At 50.7% G+C, this 203-nt stretch overlaps 1 non-coding gene across 1 annotated transcript; it reads left to right on the top strand.

Annotated features, from left to right (window-relative positions):
- Nucleotides 1-9: 9 nt before the first annotated feature.
- On the top strand, nt 10-128 carry LOC118345221. The gene has a single exon (XR_004798817.1). It is a non-coding gene; the product is annotated as a 5S ribosomal RNA (ribosomal RNA).
- Nucleotides 129-203: the final 75 nt, after the last annotated feature.

Genomic DNA, 203 nt, shown 5'->3' on the forward strand with positions numbered 1-203 from the left:
TAGTTTGATGGGTGCGATCATACCAGCACTAATGCACCGGATCCCATTAGAACTCCGCAGTTAAGCGTGCTTGGGCGAGAGTAGTACTAGGATGGGTGACCTCCAGGGAAGTCCTCGTGTTGCACCCCACGTTTTTGTTTTTTCCGCCTTGGGAGAGGCGTTGACAATAAGGACAACTCGGGAGTGGATTCTTAGGAAAATCG

Source organism: Juglans regia, unplaced genomic scaffold (genome assembly GCF_001411555.2).
Source record: "Juglans regia cultivar Chandler unplaced genomic scaffold, Walnut 2.0 Scaffold_17598, whole genome shotgun sequence".
Classification (NCBI taxonomy): domain Eukaryota; kingdom Viridiplantae; phylum Streptophyta; class Magnoliopsida; order Fagales; family Juglandaceae; genus Juglans; species Juglans regia.